Source organism: Thermobia domestica, chromosome 3 (genome assembly GCF_964235325.1).
Source record: "Thermobia domestica chromosome 3, izTheDome1.hap1.1, whole genome shotgun sequence".
Taxonomy (NCBI): Eukaryota; Metazoa; Arthropoda; class Insecta; order Zygentoma; family Lepismatidae; genus Thermobia; species Thermobia domestica.
In genome coordinates this window covers 36189391-36212960 of record NC_137456.1, presented here as the reverse complement: position 1 = coordinate 36212960, position 23570 = coordinate 36189391, and positions in this window count along the sequence as shown.

Sequence of the window (23570 nt, the reverse complement as noted above, 5' to 3'; positions counted from 1 at the left end):
TAAGGAAACACATTTTCATTTTTACGTTCCTTCTTTAAAAACATTGAAGTACCAAATTGTGTTATCTCATACCCACAAAGTAGTTCACACTATTGTAGTTTATTTGTGGCAGCCCTGCTTCTAAACAATTATACGTTCAGATAATAAGGATGTTGTTCGGTAAGTTGGGTTAGAAACTTTTTTTTTTTAAAAAAAACGAAATCAATGGTCCACTAAACAAAGAAGAAACCCTGGTAATACTTAACCGGATGGAATGAGTAGAGAAGGTTTTTTCCTTCATATTCAAAATCTATCACGCACACGTATTCTTGGTTCAAAATATTCAACATGAAGCACACCGTCATCTCTTACGTTACAACTTCGACTTTAAGTACAACGGCGATCTGCGTGTGAGATGTTCATTGAGCACTCCCTGTTCATAAGTAGTTCCCACAAAGTATTAGAGCTTTAGAGCAGTTGCCAATGGGCAACCCCGTGTGTCAAACTACTCTAAACATGGGAGATCAACCGATTCGTGTGTTGTGTGCTTTCAAATTCAATGTATGAGCCGTACATAATCATGATTGTACCGGTACGCAAGAATGGGATCGAAATCATCCTTTATTCATCTGTGAACAGTTATTCTCCGTGAATAATGTTTTATCTTTTCAAAAATACGGAGTTATTTGATTACTAAACAGTTCATTCTGAAAAATTGCATCTTAGTTACCGACCAAACACCTCCAAACAGTAACTAGATTACTTGGGCTTTCAAGCGACAGCTGAATCGTCGCTTTCCTTAAATCATGTCTTTGCAACAAAAATTGGACTTTCAAGCAATTCTCATCCTAGTCAGTGCTTAAGTAGTGTTATAGAAATCCACCCTTAGATGTTAAATAGTTATTGCAATTGACGTGAGACCATTGGTCTGTAGACCCACTAGTGGTATATTGTGATTGCTTGACTTACAACGTGAACGAAGTGTTACATTTCTTTTCTTATTTTTATAATTCTGTTTCAGGAAACGTACCTTGGCACTTTTGGTGGTAGAAATCTTGGCCACATCGTGAGAAACATATTAAGAAGAGTTTTTACTGACGAAGTAACGGTCTTGTACAATTGGACTGGGAAATGTAAAAAAAGATCCCTGAAGAAGTTGACCATTTCAAAAATAATAATAGATAGGATATTACCTTATCTCGATACTTCTCGTAAATTTGATGCAGTGGCACTAGTCGACTTGTGTTGACGCCTTTCATTTCACTGAAGAAAATTCAAAGATACTACTATGTAAGGAGCAGAGGTTGATGAAATGTATTTGAATTATTTCATGTTAAAAGGGCATATCTGCAAAATCAATGAACCTCATTTTCGCATTTCATCCCCCACTTCTAGCCTGGGCCATCAGAAGGAACAAGAGTAGCGAGACCGGCCTTCACTGGTGGGAGTTCTGTACATTTTCAATAATTTTCTTGAATGTGGAAGAGAGCAGTGTTGCAAAATGAGAACTGACAGTTGTATTGTATTTGGAGATGGAAGATTCGGTTTGGGGATATTCACGTAGCCCTATGCGATATTTACTGTACAGAAGATTGTGTGTGAGCAAACCTAGGTGTAAAAGTAATGATATGAGAACATTTAATAGCCTTAAAATCTGAAATAGCCTCTTTCTCCAATAAACGACATTGTCGGTAGCGATAATATTACGTTGTTTTAAAGCAATTTTCAGCAAATTGAATCCAAATTTGTCACGAAGATTGGTTGTATAAATATCTTTGATGAGTTCGTTAGGCGCAGCGATTTGATGAAAAATTTCAAAATGGCCGCCCTTTGAGGTTTCCAACGATTCACAATTTCCACAATTTTAACCGATCGGAACTAAAGATAGTCAAAATATGTGTTTATCATCTGTTAGTTTTGTGTGAAAATCAGAAAGATCAATCAAAAAAGTAAAAATGGTGGCCAGTTGAACTTTTAAAAACTTCGCATTTTCTCCCATTAGTAACCGATCAGAAACCAATTTAGTTCAAAAAGAAGTATTTTAACTGAGCTATTATAAATACCCATTTTTGAAGTGTTTGTTTCTGATCGGTTCTTAATTGTGGATATTACGAATTTTTGAAGAAGTTCAACCATTTCATTCTTTCATTCTTTTAAAAATTTCTTATATTCGCACACAAATAATGTACGGATAACACACATATTTTCAGAAACTTTAGTTCCAGTGGGTTAAAAATTGTGGAAAATATTATCTTTTTTAAAAATGTACAAGACTCCCATTCTAGAAATTTTGATGTGATCTTGTGAGCGTGTGTCCTCCCATTCCATTTTAAATTCCCCACTGAGCTTCATCTGAATGAAGTAAAGGCTCTCTGCACTATACGTTGACGCAAACCTTATATTATGGTGCTGTCTTTTTAAACATGTTGGCAATGCTTTGCCGTGGTGACTTGCATTATGTGATCAAGAAATAAAGAGGTGTGATTTGGCAATGATGTTATAAAAAGTAGTTCAGTGAACCTCAATGCAATCGATGTTTATTCCTACTGTTTTTAGTACTTTGATTACGTTATTTTAATGGCAAACAAGTATAAAACTCATAAGTGTGCATATTACCTATAAAAGAATATTTTGCATTAATAATTTAATGTTTCTCCTTGTCGTTAATAGGCGTAGGAAGATAGACGCTTTGTGCTGAAGGCGCGAAGATTGGCATTGGGGCGCCATCATGGTTCACATAAGCAAACGTGTATATTAATTCTGAAGGAAATCCGTGACAAAATTTATAATCCTTCATGCTGTAGCAAAATATATCGTATAAACAGTTTCTCAAGTAAGTGAAGTTTCACGGAGTTAATTTTTTAGTGAACGCCAACACATATATATGAAATAATACAATTTAGAATGAAATGACAAGAACATTCATTGTGAAATGAACGAACCTACTTAAAAATCGAGTGCGAACAATGTATGTGATTAAACAAAGAATCCTCCACGGAGTAGCGAAATTAATGGTATAAATAACTCCTATAGTCATGCAGTTTGTCAATGTTATCATTCTAGCGAAAATTAGAAAAAATATGTGATAAAAGCACGACTCAGTTGTAACTTAGTGATTATACATCGTGGACATCTACTACGTACTAGTTCAAAAAGAAATCCGCACAGGAAATTGCCCCAATATTACTGAAAATATAGTAAAAGATTTGTAGCGATGGAAATTTATTAGTGTTACTATAATTTAATCGTATCTCAAATGATTTCACCTTAAATTCTCCAAGCAGGAGGTGCATGGTAATGCAATGCAGAAGGAGGCTGAAATTCATCATCATCGGAATTAGAAGACAAAGCTGCAAGGAATTCTTCTACATGGAATTACTCTAAGTTCCCCCCACCTAAATCCCCTATTATTGATGTGTAGTGCAGTGATGTGTTCAGTGAACCAACGTTTGGTAGGTGGTCGTGTATCACAAATCTTAAAATAAGCCGGCAATAATATATCATACCATTTCAAATTAATCCTTCGTCATTTTTTATTTTTTTTATTATATATCAACATGGGCTAGAAGGTTTTGAAAATATATTGAAATAGATTTATCAGTAGAAATATATTGATAAAAGGTTCACGCAAGTAAATATAACATGTGAATTACTTTTTTCATCAAATAAAATACATCCTATGTATTTGTTTTGTTTTCAGTTACCTTTTCCATTTTCCTTCCATGAATCACCACAGGAATTCTTAGTGTTATGTACAGGCATTTACGTATACTCTGCAACCATAAAACATTGACGCGTCAAGGATGGTGGGTATGCGAGAGTGCAAATTCAGTGTAAGTTTATTTTGGTTTGTAACTTAATTAGGAGGTTGGCATGATTTTTACTCTAACCACTATTACCTGTAGAGTGAAGTACTTGTTCCTTCTAACCACTAAGTTCGCTTTGAATAAAAAATCAATAGCCCGAACATGGTAAACCGAACCCGGCCGGTTATATTCTATCTGTCTAATGAACACGTCCAAGATATGTATACAGTAGATTTTTGTGCCAAATTTGGTTCTATCTGTTGAAAATTACGGAAGTTAGCTCGTTCAAAAAATCAGGTAAGCATATTGCATGAACCTAACAACTAACACTGCGACTTCAAATAGTTTCGAACTGAAAAAATATCACAAATCCAGCTGCACAGAATTGTAACCATGTGAGGAGCATGGGCACCCAGGACCCCATCATGGAGCCCAACTTGGAAATTTCAAACGAAAAGATAAGTCGAATGGTTCCTCGTTTAATATATCTTGAGACACGCGACAACACCTGTAGGAAACATTTGCGATATGGGCCACAATTTTCAAAATTTGTCATTCTAATAACCCGTGCCTAACTCTGCGACCTCAAATATTTTCAAACTGTAAACAAAATTGACCAGGGCCTAGAGTTGAACGGCATTCACCAGGTTATGGCATATCCTGATGATGTAAATTTAATAGGGGATGATAGGAGAACAGTAGAAATAAATGCAGAGATCTTATTAAACGCTTGCAGGGACATGGGTTTAGAAGTAAATGCAGAGAAAACTAAATACATGGAAGTGCGTCGGGACCGTAATACGGCAAATTGTGGAGGCGTTAAAATATTAAATAATACTTTTGATAAAGTGGATACTTTCAAATATTTAGGATCAATATTAACAGACGAAAATCATATTCACGAAGAAATTAAATGTCGACTAAAAGCAGGGAATTCGTGTTACTATTCGGTTCAAAATCTCTTGTCGTCGCGAATTCTGTCGAGGAATTTGAAGCTTAAAATATATAAAACGATAATCATGCCTGTTGTTCTGTATGGTTGTGAAACATGGTCGCTTACTCTGAGGGAAGAACATAGACTGAAAGTATTTGAGAACAGGATCCTGAGAAGAATATTCGGACCCAAGAGGAACGAGAATGGGGAATGGCGGAAGCTTCATAACGAGGAACTACATAGTTTATACGGTTTACCCAACATTGTTAGGGTCGTCAAGTCTAGGAGGCTTAGGTGGGCAGGTCATGTAGCTAGAATGGAAGAAAGTAGAAACGCTTTCAAAGTCTTGACTGGTAGACCCATAGGAAAACGACCATTAGGAAGACCTAGGCGCAGATGGGAGGACAATATTAAGATGGATCTCGCAGAGATAGGAATACAAAGTAGAAACTGGATGCAATTAGCTAAGGATAGAAGTCAGTGGAGAGCTTTTGTGAACGCGGCACTGAACCTTCGGGTTCCATAGGCCATAGAGTTAGTTAGTTAGTTAAACAAAATTGACAAATCCAGTTGAGCAGAAATCTACTCATGACAGGGTACGAAACAATCTGTGAACCACAAGTGCCACCAGGGCCCCTATCATATGGTGCCGGCGATCAACTTAAGTATTTCAAGTGGCGATCTACCTCGACTGCTACCTTCTTCGATAGATCTTGGAACATACAACAGCGGCTGTAGGAAATATTTGGGTTATGAGGCACCATTTTCAATATGGCCGCCAAAATGTGTTTTCCTAACCGCCCGTGAATAATTCTGGCGGTCATTTTGAAAACGGTGTCCCATATCGCAAATGATTTCTACAGCCGCTGTTGCATGTTTTATGATCTACCGAACAAAGTAGCACTCGACCTTACCGTATGTTGCCATTCGAAATTTTCAAGTTGGCGGCCGGGGTCCTATGATAGGCGCCCTGAGAGTACTTGCAGTTCAAAATATTTTTGGACACGCACATTTATGACCAACGTGATTTGTCACATCTGTTTTCATTTTGAAACTGTGGGAGTTTACAGAGTTAGGCACTAGTTATTAGGACGACATACATTTTGGCAGCCATTCTGAAAATTGTGGCCCATACTGCAGTGTTTTCTACAGCCGTTGTAACATGTCCCAAGATGTATTAAAAGAGGTATCATTTGACTTGTCATTTGAAATTTCCAAGTTGGCAGGACCTCTTGTTTATATATATATATATATATATATATATATATATATATATATATATATATATATATATATATATATAACTGACATGGGTACAATTCTGCGCAGCTGGATTTGATATTTTTCATTTCGAAACTATTTGAGATTTCACCGTTAGGTGGCACATCGTTTACATGAGATACCTATCTGATGAACGAGGTAACTGCCATAATTCTCAACGAATAGAAACGAAATTTGGCAGAAAGATTGGCTATATATATATTTTGGACAAGTTCATTAGCAAGGTAGATGGGATCCAAATTTCTAAAATGTGGGTCTTTTTGTACTTTTCAAAAATTGATATTTTCCACAATTGTTAACCCATTTAACTAAAGTTGGTCAAAATACTATCCTGGGAAAGTCAGGGAATTTTGAAAAATAACAGAAAAAGTCAGGGAAATCTATAGTTGGTTAAAAAAATATAAGAAAAACTGGATAAACATTTATGAAAACCCGAGGAAACTCACCTAAGAAACCCGAGGAAATTCAGGCAAAAAGCTTAAAAAGGTCCTGGAAAAGTTAGGGAATTTTGATATCCAGAAAAAGTTGCCACCCTGGAATAAGTCCGTTGTGGCAAAAGTAAATAAAATTACAGGCAGAGAAAGAAATGTGTTTTCAAGGAGAAACGGGCAGATGATATATACGACTTAACAATTTTTTTAAAAAAGGTTAATAGCGTTTTCGACGCCGAAATTAAATTGGCGCAAATTTTAAACGTTTCCCTAAATATTTTATAAACTTATAAAGAGGAAAAAAAGTTGAAAGTTGTTGTTCTTTTAACAATGTGATTTTCCAAATGATAGCATAGTTACAACTCCTCTGAATGTTTTGGTTATTTAAAAGCGAGGAATGAATTGTTTTTTCGCGTTAAAAATTTTTTTTCCGACTTTCAAACAACGGAAGATATTCAGAGAAGTTTTAACTGCACTATAATTTGTAAAATCGTGCGTGCAATTTAACTTCGGCGTCCAGAGCCCTCTTAAAACCCACTACTTAAAAGAAAGAAGAAAACTCGATGACATCATCAATTTTTATGTTGTAAATAATTAAAACTTGATACAGAGTTTGGGAATAAAAATTAACTGTTATCAACGTTAAACGTAGTTAACTTTTTTTTTGACACGAATTTTCTTCAGTTTGTCAATATCTCAGAAGAAAGCATAGCAGTGATTCTTGCAGTTGTTTACGTAGACTGTGACTTATCTCTAGTATTCGTGCATAGCTTATACAATGTTCTGACTTAAAGTGTTGTGAAATTTCCTTAATGATTTTTACCCATTTTTATTTTTGACCTTTCTTCTTTACTTAATTACAACCAAATATTATGATGTGAGGCCGTTAAAATTACTATTTTTATGCAGTGAGTGACCAGATTTTATTTCATTGTGTAGAATCGTATTTTTTTAAAATCAACTATCATTAAGACAATGGTTTTATTTTCAGTCACGCCAGTCTGTTACATAGAACATTGTAGTAAATTTGCGTGTTCATATTTCAAGTATTTTTGAACTTTTACTGAAGTACGGATAATAAAGAATTGATGTAATCTATTGTTTCTATTTGTTGTATATCTAGTAATGTTTTGTTGACTTCAGAAGTTATTTTCATTTCAGGGGCTGTGCGTCTTAATGGAATAGCCAAGAAAGCAACAGACCAGGAAATAAAAGAAAGGATTCAGAACTGGTTCCGCTGGGGAAGAGATAGAAATGGAGGAAGAGAACGAAGGTGTACGTCATCCAATTTGCAAGAGACACAAGAGGAGACTGATCGAGAAGGAGGAATGGACCATTCTTGAGGTATTGCGTTTATCTGGGAAACAGGTTGCAGCATGTTCTACAAATTTTGTGAACTTTCACTCGGGTACAAGTGTTGCTTGTAATGTAAATATTTACAGTCCTTGTATAACAAGCGCTGAAACAACTTGTATATTTACAAACAGTGGTGAGAGAAGTAATGATGTAACTTCTATAGTTGCAAACAGTAGTGAGAACGGAAGTGTGGATGCACCACATCATTCGTTCTGTGTGCCTTCAGTGAAAGATCAGCTCATCTCCTGGTCTAAAACCTTTAATAAACCTAATAATGCAACAACGGCACTTTTGAAGATTCTGAAACCTCATTTTCCTGATCTGCCTACAGATACTAGGACGCTTGTGCAAACTCCACGAAACGCCCTCACTCGTGTTACAGGATCGTCGTTCTTTACTATATTTTGGTGTAGAAAAAGAAATAGTAAAATTAGCACATGAAGGTCTACGAGATGGTCAAAAATATCCAATAATGTTGATTAATGTTCCTTAGATAGGTTTTATTGTATTTCAGGAGAGAAAGGTAGTTAGAGCAAAGATACACATCCAGGTTAAAAAATTTGGAATCTGATTTTCTGATATAAAGTGTCTGCAAAGTACTGTTGATGTATGATCTCCAAAGTGAATTCAGTTAACGTTTGAAGAGTTGAACAATAGCAGGTGTGTACTGAGTTGCAAACCCTGGAAATATACTGGATTTTTTTTAGAACTGCATAGAACTATATGGGAAAATCAGTAATATAAGCATTAGTTTCGCAACGTCATTAATTTTGGTGCTAACCCAACGTTCAGATCCACGTAAACAACTACATGGGCAAAATTTTTCGGTTGTTTTCCACAACTATCTTCTACTACTCTCATAAGGGAAGCTCAGGTGGGAAACCTGCACTTTCTTTATGACAGCCGGAGAATGTGTGAAGTAACCGAAAAACTTTGTCCAAGTAATGTTCTTACGTGGATCTGAACTTTAGGCTTAGCATCAAACTTAATGACGTTGCAAAATGTCTCTTTCTGTATGTTAAAAAAAATTCGTTGTGAAATCGTGACTAAGGCTTTTCACTTCGATGAGACACGTTTGGTTTTGGAGCTATACAGTCTCTTTTTCAGAAACTGGTTTTAACGGTATTTCAAGAGAGAAAAATTGTGAGCAGAGAAGACCACTGAATTCTTTTAGAAAGGACGCTAATAATGAGTGTCCCAAACTTCACGCAATAATTAGTTTTGACATAAAATACATATTTATACTTAAAACTTGATTGTATTTATTTATTTATTCATCAACTATGCAGTATACGGTTATGCATGGAACAATACATCGGGTAAATAGCCTCCACACACGCACACTGTTGAAATTTTCCATGACCATTTTAAATGAATCTGGCTGACTTCCGTTTATATAGCATTTATTTTCCTTGAAGTACTACGCTTGTTGGCATTCCAAGGCGTTAATTCGGTTTTCTGAACTACAAATGCAACGATTTTATTGATTAACAAAGCCCTCAAAGTTTAATCGGCGATAAGGCGCATTTTCAGCTTAAGTCAAAATGTAACAATTACTTTTTGCGTGAATTCTGGGACACTTTCGTATCAAGCAAGCAGGAGACATATTTTGATCCAAGCATGTAATTAAAGATGGGAAAACTCGGAAATTTTACTTTCTAGATTCCGGAAAATAAAATAGAAAATTTCGAATGTCGGAGAAATCTTAATTTTGGGAAAAAAACCCGGATGTTTAGAAAATAATCCAGTTGTTTTTTTCTCCCACGGTCAAGAGTCAACATGTTGAGTTAATGTGTTTAACCAACCTCCAGTTTTTGTGTGTGTGTGTGTGTGTGTTAAGACAATGGAAAACCAGCTTTAGATATTATCTAGATCGATATTTACACTCCTATAGATTCTAGAAAAGATATTAACCCATTTCATTGGTCTAACAAAGTTGGCATGATTTCAAATTGTACCCTATATTAAAAAAGAATATCTGCCATTAATCGTTCAAAATTCAAGGCGTGATTCTAATAGAACAATTGGTAATTTTTTCATGCTTCATACTTATTGTAGAGATATATGGTTTTGGGTCATATTATTTTGGTGATAGAAAATCATAGTTATTAAAAGTTGTATTAAAATACTGAATTCTAGTAAAGAAATGTTGTTATGTAGTATAAACACGTGCTTGTGTTTATTTGTTGATGTAAGTCAATAATTTGTAAATGTGTTAAACGTAATTGTTGTGTTATGGCTAGACGCTAAGTCGTCAGTTTACATGTTTGTTATGATTTGCAATATTTTGTTTAAAAATAATGAAATGTAATCAATGTGAAACTCTGTACGTAACAGTGACACACTTTGACTGTGGCATAACCGTCAGACTTGCAGAAAATTGTTGGTCTGGGAATTTGGTCACGATGTAATTCGGGTGAAACCAATGTTTTACCAATAGCTGAGATAAACCAAAGATCAACGAAGGAAATTCCAAAATGTCTGGAAAGGAGAATAAAAACCTCTGGTCAGAGAGGATTAGGATCAGAAGTGGAGGATCGTTAGAGAGAACCACTTGAGAGCTCATCGCAGTTGAGTAGTCAACTGGAAGTCCAATTCAGCGGAATAGATCTAGGAAGATCTATCATTTTCTATTTCAACCATTAACTTGGATTATGGTTGGGTTATAGTCGGACTCTACAGTTCGCCGACTATCTGCAGTAAGAGAGATTCTGTATCGTAAAGACATCAACATCCAGTCCAGGCAGTCATCAATCAGCAAGGTATGTGTATCTCAGCTATGTACGAATTATTCGTGACGGAATTCTTAGATGCTGTCGATATGTGATCTGACGTGTTATCCTCACTCAACATTAACATACATTCACACTTGATATTTTGAATAATACAGTTAGTTAAATGAAAGCTCAATTTGTGTGGTTTTTCTCTGCTCCCACTTCGAACCTACTCATTTTAGATGGTGAGTAGTAGCGACCTCCAAGCGTCAAACATAACGACATCCACATGCAAATTAGGCACGACGTGAGGAGGTTGTTATGGTGGAGATGTTATCGGTTCGATTCCCGGTGTGTTTGTAAAGATTTTAAGAAATATTTCCCACCATTGTTATGGTGAAGTCATGTTTGGTTCAAGTCCCGGCACAATTAATTGTAGATTAAGTTATTAGTATGGTAAGATTTAGTCAAGGTAATTTTAACGTTCACCAATGGAATAATGCGAGGTTTGGTTCGAATCTAGAAAGGCTTAAAAAGTGACTCTAGCATATAAAGTTATCAGGTTAACCCTCACCACCCTCCCACACTACGTAGTCAAAGATAAGTTATAAGAAGTAAAATATATTAATAAATGACCGAAAATACTGTGTTGACGAGGGCACAAAAGGCGAGTAAAGGAATTAACATTGAAGTAAATGATTTATTTGGGGTAAGGACACCTGAAAGACGGAAATATTGTAGTAGTCAAGAAATTGCCGCGAGTCCTAAAATGGTTTTAAGTAAAGAACCGGTGTTTAATTTTCCAAGCAGTCCAGTAATAAAATCAGTGTCGGAATATTTTCCCTCTATTATAAATTTAGACGAGAATTTAGTAAGGAATAAACATAAGGACGTAAAAATTGCTTCGAATATCACATTTTACGCTGACATAAATAAATTGCCGAAGTTCGATTTGAAAAACGATGGAGATATCGTTTCTTTCTTTGACGAATTCGACGATGCGTGTCAGATGGCAGGTATCGCAGAAAACAAAAGGAAAAAATTGATCCCAAATATTTTCAAAGGAGTAGGGAGACAGTGGATAAAGCTGTTCCTGAAACGAAAGAATATATCGGAAATCCAATATCAGGATTTACAAGCGGAAATTGTAGAGGAATTTACAAAGTCGAACGTAACTCTCGACATAGAGGACCGGATCAGAGAGCGTTTGCAACAAGAAGATGAAGCTGTCATAAATTATGTGTATGACATGCTTGTTCTTTGCGAGAGGTTAGACAGGAATATGTCAGATATGAAAAAGATTGGGATAATAGTTAGTGGGTTACATCCGTACTACATGGAGAAAGTAGGGACGGTGGCCTACTCTAATTTGGACAAGTTTGTAGACGATCTAGAGAAAATTGAGAAAAATAAGTGTAAAATCGCGAAACGTGTGAAGCGCGAAACAGGAAAGGTGACAATAAAAGATTTGGTCAAGAAAATCCGTGATCAAGTCGAGGACGAACAGAGTGAGTTCGAGTTGGATCACGTGTTAGTACGAGAAGGTAAAGAAGAACACAAAGTCAAACAGGAGCCGCATAGTTTAACGCAAATCGCGGAATTGGAGAAGAAAATCGATACGTTGCAAATCGCGTTGTCAGCAAGAACACAAGAAGATGACAAACGGGATAGTCAAAGTAGAAAACAAATGAAAAATCAGAATATTAAAAACAATAGACAGTATAGAGGAAATAATAGGTAAAATTATCGTGGAAATAACAACAGATATTGGTCGAATAATAATGATAGAAGAGGTCAGAATAACAATAGAGGAAACAATGGGTTTCAGAATAGACGTGGTAATAGAGGCGGATACTGGCGCGGTAACCGTGGCCGTAGTCAACAAGGAAACTGGCAAAGAAGTGGTCATTGTCAGAATTCTTGTTGTCAGCAGAATCAATATTCGGATAATCAATTCGCAAAGGTTTTTGCAAGTTGTACCTGCACAAGTAAATGGTACAACATATTACCAGCCTGTAGGAACGAGTCATTTAATCTAAATACATCTGTAAATGAGCGAGGCACATTTACAGGTAGCAAAAATGTGAGAACACGCGATGTTATAGCCTCAGTGATATTAGAAAATAATATAGTACATTTACCATTAGAAGTAGTAAACAGACAGATTAAAGCTTTACTCGATAGTGGATCACAGATTTCCATTATCAATGAAAAATTAGTACCACCAAGTGCTCGAATTATACCGAAACAAACGAAAATTAGGGGTATAACGCAGAATGCACTCGTAATCAATAAATTGGCTATAATCAAATTTAAAATATCTAATCACACATTTCATCAAGAGTTCCGAGTAATAAAAGATTTTCCGTATCAGATGCTAATAGGGAATGATTTCTCAAAAACACAAAATTGTCAAATAGATTATGGGAACAGTAAAATTTTAGTCCAAAGGTTCGGGAGACCAACAAGAAGTTGTGAAAATGATCAGGAACCAAGATCAGTTTCTGATAATATTGCGATAAGTGTAAAAACTAGTTTAAAGCCAAAGTGGGTTTTAGGACATACAGTTAAACTGTTACCAAGGACTAGAAAGACTGTGGAAGTCAATCTACTAAATTCTTGGGCGAGTAACAAGTATCTTTTAGAACCTGATAGGTTAGTAGAGAAACAGTATAATGTATTTATACCAAGAGCTATATTATCGAAAGAAAATCAGAAATTAGAGATCATTAATCCATCAAACAAGACGATAATGTTAACAAGAAATTTGAAAATTGGAGATGCGGAAGAATGTGTTAGTGAGAAGGAATTGAGACAGGAAGGACTAACGGAAGATGAAATTGAGGAAGTGTTAGACGCACGGAAAAATTATGACAAGGCGAGATTAAAATTCGGCGACAAAACTAAACTTGAAATCAAGAAGAAATTAGAAAAACTTTGTTACGATTATGCGGATGTTTTCGCGTGGAGAGACAATGATTTAGGTAGAGTAAAAGGTGTTGAGCACAAAATAGAATTGGAAACGGAAGTTCCTTTTAGGAGGCAACAGTATCCGATCCCTATTGCGATGAAAGAGAAAGTTAAGGAGCAAATAAACATTCTGCTCGAACAGAACATTATCGAGGAGAGTAACAGCTCTTACAATTCACCAATGCTGTTCGTTAAAAAGCCTTCTGGAGCGATAAGAGCAGTGCTCGACTGTCGGACACTCAATCGGCACGTAAAATTCCATTCCGTGGCGTTGCCGCCCATACATCAAATCCTAACATGTATGGGAGGTCATAAATTCTTCAGTGTTTTAGACATTAAAAGTGCCTATCACACTGTGTCTATTTCAAAGGAGTCGAGAAAGTACACGGCGTTCAACATGCGTGGCATCGGTGCGTATCAATATTCCAAACTCCCAATGGGTTACATCGAATCGCCTGCTGTATACACGAAGATCATGGCTATGACATTAGCTAACGTTAATCCGGAAGCGGTGTCATATTACATGGATGATGTGTTCGTTTACGTTAATAATCAAGAAAAAATGGTGTCAGTTCTGCATTCTATCTTTCAAAGACTGCGGAAATATGGTTTGAAACTGTCAGTAGGAAAAATGCCACTTTATGGAGGGAAAAGTTTTAGCGTTTGGTCACATTGTAAGTGAGGCCGGATACGAGATTAGTCCAAAAGTGATACAAGCCATAAAAGCATGTAAACCACCAAAATCCGCAAAAGAACTCAAATCGTTCTTGGGTTTAACAAATTACGTACGAAAATTCTGCAAAGATTATGCAGAAATCTCATCAATTTTTCAACCATTGGTGAGAAAAAATCATAAGTTTGTATGGTCTGACGAGCATCAGAACAGCTTTGAGAAATTAAAAGATGCATTGTCGAATGCACCATTGCTAGCTCCATTCCGTGAAAATCTGGAGACAAGAGTATATACCGATGCGTCGACAAAGTCCATAGGAGCAGTTCTCATGCAGAAACAAGTAAGCGGAGAATGGACCCCAATCGCATATTACAGTAGGGTATTGAGACCTCAAGAAGCTAGAAGACACATAGTGGAGTTGGAAATTTTAGCAGTAGTGAGTGCGGTTAAAGCATTCAATTATTATCTGTACAACAAAGAGTTCGAACTGTATACGGATTGTAGATGCATTAAATACTTGCAAACAACACCAAAATTAGCACCAAAGTTATTGAGATATAGTTTAGAGATGGCGCAATACCAGTATACACCTGTTCATTGTCCGGGTGAGAAGAACCCGAGCGATGTGCTTTCGAGGAATACTGATATTCAACCTACGGCAGAAGATATTGATTTGGATGCATTACCAGTGAATACCGAAGATTTGGAAGTAAACATCACCTTTGAGGATAACGTAGATGTAGCTGAACTGCAAAGAAAGGATTCTTTCTTTGGACCCATTATGAATGCAATTGAAATTCCTGAAGTAGCAGATGAGAAAGCTGAGAGGCAAGCACGTTGGTATGTGGTGAAAGATGGAAAACTTTTTAGGACACAAAGGATGGCAAGTGGAAAGAAGTTTCTCTTGTGCATTCCTTTTTCGTTAAGGGAGCAAGTGTTTAAAAACTTGCACTGTTCAATTTATGGTGGAGGTCATTACTCCTATACCAAATGCTACAATAGGGCATTAAAATCGATTTACCTCCCTAACATGAAAAAGTTTTTTCAGGAGAAGGTCAGCCAATGTGTAAGCTGCCAGATTCAAAAACGTAAGGCAGGTAGGACACCATTGCATCCACAGACGTACCCAAGTTATATGCCATTCCAGCATGTAACAATGGACGAGATTGGGCCATTTAAACGCTCGAAGAACCATCGAAACAAATATGTAATTGTGTTCGTGGATAGTGCTACAAGATATGTAATTGCTAAGGCATTTCCAGCAATAACATCCGAGATTATAGCGGAAGTGATTTTCGAAAAACTAATCACGAAACACGGCATTCCCGAGATTCTAGCGATGGATAGGCATAGCACCCACCGAAGCAAAGTGATGGAGGAAATAGCAGAACGTTTTGGAATGAAGTTAAACTTCGCCAACACGGATGCGCATTATAATATAGGAACATCGGAAAGAGCCATAGGATCCATACAGCAAGTCATGAAGCACTACATAGACCGAGAATTTACAAATTGGGATGAAATTCTACCTTGCATAGTATTCACCATGGATACTCAAGTTCATGACGGAACAAAACATTCGCCGTATTATTTGCTTACTGGACGAGAACCCAGAACGTTCTTGGAACAAGATCTGGACATTCCCTGTGAGTATGTGGAGAATGATGAGCGAATCAGAGCCGTCAAAGAAACAAGGAAGGTGGCATACCAAAATTTGCAAAAGCGTTTTAAGTCACAGAAGAAGAAGTTTTCTCAACCTAACTTTGACATCGGTCAAAAGGTATGGATAAGAGAGATGCCGAGAGCAGGTATTCCAGCTTGTTTTGGAAAAAGATTTAATACTCGTGGTGTTATATTGAAAAAATGAATAACAACTCCTATAAAGTAAAGTACGAGACGAAGAAAGGTCAAGAAAAAGTGGACACGATTGACATTCGGCGTTTAAAACCGTTTATTGGAGCAAATGATGAAGAGTCTGATAAACAAGAGGAAGATTCGGATTTAGACAGTGATGTCTAAGAAAAAAAGAAACAACGCGTGGAAATAAACCAAGAGGTTTAGTGACTCAAATACCACTTCACAAAAAGTTAAAGTTTGTTGCGACGAAAACAAAAATAAATTAAGTTTGATTTTTTTATAGGGGATCTGTAAGCAAAAAGTGTTTGACAGTGGACGGCGAGTTGGACCGCCGTTTATGAACCAAAGTCCGAGTCCGAAACCGAAGGAAATTTTGGTTTCCATCTGGAAAAAACCCTGAACTGGTAAACGTGTTTTGTTTACAGAATTTAGAGTTATTAGTAAAATAGAGATTTTTTAAATTAGAGATATTTCGTAAATTTTGTTTGTTTGTTGAATAATCCAAGGTACGCATACAACGTAAATAAAGTAAATGAAAACATGATAAAATAAATAAATAAACATAAGTGTTAACTAAATAAAAGATTTAAAATTTATTAAAATAAATTCAATAAGTAATTTTAAGTTTCAATTATTTACAGTCAACACCATGTTGAAGATTATAATTTTGGAATTACTAATGATGAGCATGTGCATAGCAGAGGATGAACAACAGCAGATTACGTTACCGGAGATTGGGTTAGCGTTAATGCAGAACGCATATGCCGTACATGCAACAAACATGGTGTATACAACTGTAAAGTTACACTAAAATTTTCAAGAGTCTGTGCCAGTACATGACAAATGTACTGATGCATATGATATTCTTAATGATTATGGTGTGAAAGAGAAAGAATTTAGACAAAAAATTGTAAATTTGTTACCATGTCATTTCGTTTATGAAAATGGCAAGACTAGTTGTAGTAATACTCATAGAAGTAAAAGGTTCATATTTTCTTGGTTATTGGGATTATCTTCTATTGATCTATCGACATATAATCTAGTACATAATCAGCAATTGTCTCATTCAATTGATAAATTAAATAAACACGAGAACTTGCTAACTAATGAAATAAAAATTTAAAGGCATCATTTAATAATGAAATTTCTGTAGTCCATGGAATTGTAGTTAAAGTGCAACACGTATTGCAAAGTTTTCAAAGTAAAATTCAAGAACTATATTGTTATTTACACCAATCGCAACGCAAGATAATTGCAAACTTGTTTGCTCATCTTGTGCAAGAAAGGGTAAATAAAATAAACAGTATATTAAATAATCAATTAACATATTATATATTGTCTAACGCAGATGTAAAAAGATTAATAAGTCTTCGTGATGTTTTGAAGAATACTATTTATAGGTCAGACATTGGGATGTTTTACCAAATGTCTAGCGTATATTTAGTAAAATATCATTATGAGGAAAATAACGTTGATTTAATATTAAAAACTCCAATCATATATGACACTAGTATCTCAATCAAGTATGATATAATATCTATGGGGTACTTAATAAATAATACCAGAATATTTTACGATTTACCGGAAGCAGTTTACTTGGCGGAAGGTAAATATCATTCATTAGATAAAAATAAATGTGAGTGTAAAAGTTTCTTGTACTTTTGTGAAAGTATAACAATGGATAATGAATCTAAATGTTTAAATAATATTGTTTTAAATAATTCTTTGGGAGGATGCCAGCAAAATTCTGAGAAATTTTTGGGGAATGTGATATTCAGATATACACACGAAGGAGTTATTTATTCTTCTGTTGAAAAGGAGGCGTACATGACGAAAGTGGGTGTACATCAAGAGGTTACTTCCACAAAATTGGATCAAACTAAATCTAAATAAAGTTTCATAAAGTATGATAAATTTGACAATAAGCATAGTAAATAGGAGATCATAGATAAAAATAGATAAGAGCATGCAAATAGATAATGACTAAGTTATATAACATCCTAATATCAGTGAGATCAGTAGTTCAAAGCTATGAAAAACAGCGAAAAGTAGAAATAAATGTCTATTAATAGAAACTAGATAAATAGATGAATAGGAGAACTGGTAATTAAAACTAAGCAAATAGTGCAAGTTCAAAATAAACATATTAAATTAATTGGTAATTGGACGGAGGGACAAGTTAATTTTTCTTTATATACGCAGGAGTTAAATGGTTTAACAGAAAAGTTATTGAAGTTAAAAGTCGATACATCAATCCCTTAGTTGCATTTAAAAACAGATTATATTATGTACGTAATACTTGGAATCATTATATCGTTAATATCAACAACGTCATTACTATTAGTATTGTATTGTAAGCTTTATAAATCAATTCGGCAGTATAAAATTCAAAATCAAGAATATTACTACTACTACTACTACTACTACTACTACTACTACTAATAATAATAATAATAATAATAATAATAATAATAATAATGATAATAACAACAGCAATAATAATAATCATAATAATCATCAATAAGTATTAATGAGGTAATGCATATCATGTAAGTCCATGCTGTATGTGCCTTGGATTGCGAAAAAAAAAGTTTTACATTTTGGGATATGAAGAAGAATACTATTTTTGAAAAAAAGAAATTCCATGTCGGAATGAAAACCTGAAAAGAATTATTTTATTAGTATATTGAACAATTGGTAAACATGTAGAAATACTTACCAAGAGCATGTAGTCACGAGTCGAGAAGCCTAGGTAATGTGATCCTAGACAAACTAGGAGTAGACTATTCAATTGGTGAAACCGAATAAGGTTTTGAACGAGAATGGTTATGCGGTAATAATACGAAAAAACTCAGTATTTTGGTAAAGTACGAAAAGCAGTAAACAATAAGCATAGTAAATAGGAGATCATAGATAAAAATAGATAAGAGCATGCAAATAGATAATGACTAAGCTATATAACATCCTAATATCAGTGAGATCAGTAGTTCAAAGCTATGAAAAACAGCGAAAAGTAGAAAGAAATGTCTATTAATAGAAACTAGATAAATAGATGAATAGAGAATATTATAGATACTAGTAACATAAAACTAGAAAAGTAAGCTTACGAATGAAGTATATAAGTCGTAGAAAGTATGCTAAAAGTTGTTAAAAGAAATGAACATCGAGAAGAGAAAAGTAAAAATGATAGATAAAATAATAGATAATAGACGAAAACTAGTAAAAAGAGAATACAGTCGTAGTGCATCATGTCTAAAATTGTCGTAAGTGGTATGTAAATAAGTTATTTTGAGCTTAATTCATTTTCTAAATTCAAGTTTTTTAAAAAAGAAAGAAAGAGTGAAAAATAATTGATCCGTAATATTTATAGAATAACCAATTGGCACATCGATAATTATTATAATGATTGAAGTATTCAGTTCATTAGTTATTAGAATATACATGTGTGGAGAAGTAACAAAGTTACAGCGATTCCGTTTCGCTGTATTACTCGCGGAGAAAGTTGTGTTTGAAGGCATCTCGCTTTCGTAGCGCGAGAGAGAATTCGTAACTATGGGCGGAGTCTGCGAGCCAACATGGCCGCTCCGTAGCAACAAGCCACGCCTACACATGAGTAGTAACTCTGTTTTACAAGAATTTTGATGCAATACGAATGAATTCACAGTAAATTAGGCTTTGTAATGTTAAAGAAAGATGGAATAAACATTAATAAAGTTATTAGTACCTACATATAGCAGTAAAAGCAGAAGTAAAGTATATTTAAACACATAAATATGCGTGAAAATGTAGGATTTTTACGACTTTGAAAAAAAGTGAAAATACGACGAAAAACGAAATAAAATGTAACAAGAGTAGGATTTTAGTACTTAAATGGTTACATAAGTGTTAGAACATTATTCATTGTCAAGAATATGTATCATTTGTGCATTTTATAGAGAACAATGGACAACTTAAGAACATTAAAAGTAGGCCTATGGTAAGAAAACGTAATATTTTACGAAAAGTAACCGTAGACAAAGATTTAGTAATATAAGACTGTAAAATAGACAAAAGCTGGATCTCACAACTAGTCATTTATATTTGCAGGAGCTATGGAACAGAAGACTATGATAGTTACTATAGCATTAACAAGTTTAATCGTATTTGTAGTAGGGACGTTGATAGTTATATTTAGTGTTTAAATTACGTAAATTTAATGAGCAGAGAGAACAGATAGGTAAAGTTGAAAATAAAAATAGGATATATGAAGATGTTATACACACAAAACACTATGCTTGCACGGCAATATATTCACCTGTTAATAAAAATAACACTCAAAAACACAGTAATAACACCGAAAATAACACAGATCACTGTCGTAAGCAGATAGAATTATCACAAAATAACTCAAGCATAGAGGATACACAAGACACCAAAATCCAGAGTGATACACACGAAATCACAAATTTATCGAATTCCGAGACCGGAAAAACGGACGAACATTTTTCTACGAACTTGAAAAGTGAAAAAGTATATTTCCATCCTTGTGAAATAGTAGTTTTGTGAACACTTTCTAAATTTTTCAATGAAAATGGTACAGACACGATTTCACGGTCAACTGCAATTAATGACGCGACGCAACTAAAGGATACGACGTGGAACAGTTTCAATGTCATTACCAAAACTTTGCTGAATAATCAGTCTATGGCATGGATGCTACGCAGAGTTGCTAACTGTAGGAACAAAAATGATACTAGCAGTGAAGTGATTTTATATTTTTCCAATTTTTAATCGTGCGTTAAATTCAGACAACGAAATGGGACGTTGTTACCAAGCATAGAAATATATTATTAGGAGGTGAAGAGTGTCTAATAAAGTGTATATATGTTCAAAATACATCAGTGGTGAAGACACTGACATTTGTGATATAAGTACAGTGGTAAGAAACATTGTGTTGAACTTTGCTACCAAATGCAATGGAAAATTACAAGAACGAGAGAATAAAAAGTACATATATGTGCGTTTGAGAGCGCAGGAAGTAACATATAGTTACATGTAAAATATAATAGATGGCAGGAGCCGACACTTTTTACAAAGACTCTTGTCAAGATTTTTTAAGATGAAATAAAGAGAATGGATGTAAATAAATAATATTTGACAGATTTTGTATGTATGATAAATGGTTGTAGGAATACATCAAATTGATATGCATATATATATATATATATATATATATATATATATATATATATAGGTGATGGAAGAATATATTCAATTATTTTTTTTGTATTTTATACTAAATATTTTGTCAATTTCTATCCAGAAATTTAAACGTGAACGCAGTTCCCTCGTTTTGAAGGGGGGCATGTAGAGATATATGGTTTTGGATCATATTATTTTGGTGATAGAAAATCATAGTTATTAAAAGTTGTATTAAAATACTGAATTCTAGTAATGAAATATTGTTATGTAGTATAAACACGTGCTTGTGTTTATTTGTTGATGTAAGTCAATAATTTGTAAATGTGTTAAACGAAATTGTTGTGTTATGGCTAGACGCTAAGTCGTCAGTTTACATGTTTGTTATGATTTGCAATGTTTTGTTTAAAAATAATGAAATGTAATCAATGTGAAACTCTGTACGTAACAGTGACACACTTTGACTGTGGCATAACCGTCAGACTTGCAGAAAATTGTTGGTCTGGGAATTTGGTCACGATGTAATTCGGGTGAAACCAATGTTTTACCAATAGCTGAGATAAACCAAAGATCAACGAAGGAAATTCCAAAATGTCTGGAAAGGAGAATAAAAACCTCTGGTCAGAGAGGATTAGGATCAGAAGTGGAGGATCGTTAGAGAGAACCACTTGAGAGCTCATCGCAGTTGAGTAGTCAACTGGAAGTCCAGTTCAGCGGAATAGATCTAGGAAGATCTATCATTTTCTATTTCAACCATTAACTTGGATTATGGTTGGGTTATAGTCGGACTCTACAGTTCGCCGACTATCTGCAGTAAGAGAGATTCTGTATCGTAAAGACATCAACATCCAGTCCAGGCAGTCATCAATCAGCAAGGTATGTGTATCTCAGCTATGTACGAATTATTCGTGACGGAATTCTTAGATGCTGTCGATATGTGATCTGACGTGTTATCCTCACTCAACATTAACATACATTCACACTTGATATTTTGAATAATACAGTTATTTAAATGAAAGTTAAATTTGTGTGGTTTTTCTCTGCACCCACTTCGAACCTACTCATTTTAGATGGTGAGTAGTAGCGATCTCCAAGCGTCAAACATAACGTCATCCCCATGCAAATTAGGCACGACGTGAGGAGGTTGTTATTATGCATTCTTACACTTTTCAAAATTATAAAAAAAAGAAAAAAGAAAATAAATAAATAAGTTTCATTCTTGAAATGTTAGTATCAGTATTTAAATAGAAACACTTCCATGATAGTTTCTCATATTGGCGTAAATAACAGGTCAACATTTAGAATAAATGGAAAATAGAAGGAAGAAAAGATTTTCGTTGTTGGTACCTAATGATACTTTTAGAGTAGATTACATAAAATTATGGGATTTTTTTTCACTCAGGTAATAGGTATAAGAAAATTTCAAATTTTATCCTTTGCGTTGAGAAGCAGAAAAGCTACCATTACAAATTCGAAGTTCGAAAACATTTAAAATAGAATGATTGGTAACTTTTTCGTAACGTTTTCTGGACTTGTAGTTTTTAATCGGAACCATTCAACTTGAAAATGCGAAATGTATAATTTTTTATCTTGTAATTTTTATGAGATAAGTGTAGTAAATTTCGAGCTTTACCTTTCCGGAATTAAGAAAGTATAAGAACGTACGTAGCTACAAGCTACAAAGAGAGTTTAGTTCGTTCTATTTCAAACACATTCGGGATTAGAATATCTTGTTTGCACCTTATTGGAACCTATCGTCGAAATATATATGTGACATCATGCTAACTCTACTGGCAAGCTATGAGAAAATTCTGGATCGTTGTATATAATCTTGTTGTAAGGTTGAGTATCTAAAGTGCTGGTTTTCGGCTTGTAACCGCTGATGGTTAAAATTGAGATCTTGTCATTTTTTCGGTGAGTGACATAAATTGATATCATTTTCGGGAATTTAGGAAATGTAAAAGATCCCTAGTACAAGCCACGAAAAAGTTTTCGAACACTCTATTTCAAGTATATTTTGAGCTTCAACCAGCTACTATATTGATTTTTTTTTTGGTTCTAACTCCAGAAAATGGAACCTGAGGTCAGGTCTCTCTTACTAGATGAATAAAATAAATTGTGTGTTGTTTTTATTTCTAGATTTTGGACGTGAGAATGACCCTAGATACAAAACAATTAATTGTTTTTATCTGCTTCGTTTCAAAAGTCTAGTGACATTATGCGGATTATTCTCGCCATTGTAGCTTGTAACTATATGTAGTTTCGGCCTTATTTTACTTTTATTATACGAGTGAAATAAATATGCCATTTTGGGCTAGTTTAGTTGCCCATGTTGCGCACAATTGGGGATACGAAATTCTAATGACGGAGCTGCCCTCGTATACGAAGCAA